This window comes from Elephantulus edwardii, unplaced genomic scaffold (genome assembly GCF_000299155.1).
Source record: "Elephantulus edwardii isolate Elephantulus edwardi_28Jun2011 unplaced genomic scaffold, EleEdw1.0 scaffold00208, whole genome shotgun sequence".
Lineage (NCBI taxonomy): Eukaryota > Metazoa > Chordata > Mammalia > Macroscelidea > Macroscelididae > Elephantulus > Elephantulus edwardii.
The window spans coordinates 1,667,259-1,669,671 of NW_006399958.1; positions in this window are offsets into that span (position 1 = coordinate 1,667,259).

Here is a 2,413-nt window from a genome sequence, read left to right on the forward strand (position 1 = left end):
TAAAAGAATATTCATCCCAAAATCAATTAAAAGAATATCCATCCCAAAATCAATTAAAAGAATATTCATCCCAAAATCATTTAAAAGAATATCCATCCCAAAATCAATTAAAAGAATATCCATCCCAAAATCAATTAAAAGAATATTCATCCCAAAAATCAATTAACACCAGGCCATTGGGCCTTTGGCCCTCAGGCCCTACCATTTTTTAAATACAGACACACCCTACCAACCCCCAAACAACTCCCATCTTTACAGTTATCCCCGAGGTATCTCCAAAGCTAACTCAAAGTCATCCCCACTCAAACTCTAAGGGTTGTCACTCACACTCTCAGAGTTGTCCCCAAATTTCACAAGTGCCCTTATGGCCAGCGCCACAAGTGCCCTCATGGCCAGCGCACTCTCACCTTTCCTTGGGGACTACCTCTCGCACCTTTCCTTGGGGAATACCTCTCACACCAATCGCATAATCTTGCCTGAAAGATTCTATTGCACATCCTTCTCTCTGAGCCAGAGAAGTAGTCACGGTATACTGAATGAACTACCTACGATAAGCCCTCTCGGAGATCCAGGTTCATCCTGGAGAAGGTGAAACTAGGCTACTCCTTGGAGGCAAGGATTCTGAAGCTCTGTCTGACATACTTTGGGCATGCTGCAAGGAGGGACCAGTCCTTTGAGAGGGACGTAATGCTTGGTAGGGTAGAGGGACAGCGCAGGAGAGGAAGACCCTGGATGAGATGGATTGACTCAGTGACTGGGGTAGTGGGGGGGGGATGGATGTGTTAGAGACAATGAAATTAGCTCAAGATAGAGCAAGTTGCAGAGCTGTTGTATATAGAGTAGCTATGAGTTGGAGTAAACTACTCCATAGCACATAACAACAACAACAGTCCCTTCTGACCACATGTCCAAAATATGTGAGAAAAAGACTTACCAACCTTATCCTTAAGGAACACCCTAGTTGCACATTCTCCAAAACATATTAATCTTTTGGTGGTGGGTGTTGTTGATTGCCTTCAAGTCGAGCTCGACTCACAGCGACCCTATGAACGAAAGGCTTGAAGCCCCTCTACAACTATCAACATTTATCAAAGTTCATAGGGTTTCGGGAGGCATGTTATTTAGGAAGTGGATGCCCCTTCTGCTTCCAAATTCATTTGGTAGCCCATGGACTAGTCAGTACTTTTCATGAACACAATTCAAAGATATCAGATAGTCAAAGATATTAGTTATTCAATTATTCCTTAGTCCCACTTTCACATATATATGAAGCAGTTGATAATAATCATAGCTTGGGTCAAGTGCAGTCTTTAAATGGACATCTTTGCTCTTTAGCACTTTCAAGTAGATGTTGTCGTTGTTGTTATGTGCTGTCGAGTCGTTTGTGACTCATAGCGACCCTATTTACAACAGCCCTAAACCCTACTCTATCCTGTACCAATCTCATTGCCCATCCCGATTACCCCAGTCACTGAATCAATCCACCTCTCAATCCACCTCATAGAGGGTCTTCCCCTCCTGCGCTGACCCTCCATTCTACCCAGCAGGATGTCCCTCTCCAAAGACCTGTCTCTCCTTACAACATGTCCAAAGTAAGGGGGGGAACCCTTGATGAGATTGAATGAATGATGTAACAGTGGTTAGAACAAAGATCTCAAGCAGAGTAGAGGTTGCAGAGGTGGTACAGGATCATGCAGAGTTTCGCTCTGTGTACCTGAGGTCACTGAGTCCACCTGACAGCTCTTAACAGAGAGGGGCCTTTCTCAATCCCTGTCTGGACTAGCTCCGTCTCTTTACCCTGATTTATTATTGTTGTTGTTGTTGTTGATTGCCATTGAGTCGAGCATAACTCATAGCAACCCTATGGACAAAAGGCCTGAGGCCTTTCTTCAACTATTGGGTTTTCTCCCAAGTTCATAGAGTATCCAGAGGCATGTGGTTTAGGAAGTTCACGGGCCTGGGGGTTTTAAAAATTCATTTGGCTTTGCAGGGGTGAGTCGTCTTGTGTTGGACGGGAGTCTGCTCTGGACTGGTTGGTTGGTGCTGGGAGGGTGCCAGAAGCCTCTTGTTGGAGCCAATGGGAGCCTGGACCATGGGCCTGGTTTGTTTGGGTTTTTGGTTTGGTTTTATGTGTGTGTGTGTCTTTTTTTAAAATTATTACTATTAATTTCAATGAAAGTTTATAGAGACTTTGTATTTCCATTCATTCATTGTTGCACTTTTCTCCCCTCCCAACCCTGCCCCCAGTACACTACCCTCTTGGAAAAGTAAAATAAAAATTCTTTCATTGTTTTACAATCTCTGCCCCCAGGTCCAAACCACTATGCAGCGTTAGCTCTGGACTCCTGTCATGACAATACTAACTAATCACATATCCCTTGTAAACAGTTTTCTTCCTTATCTGTTTGGATGC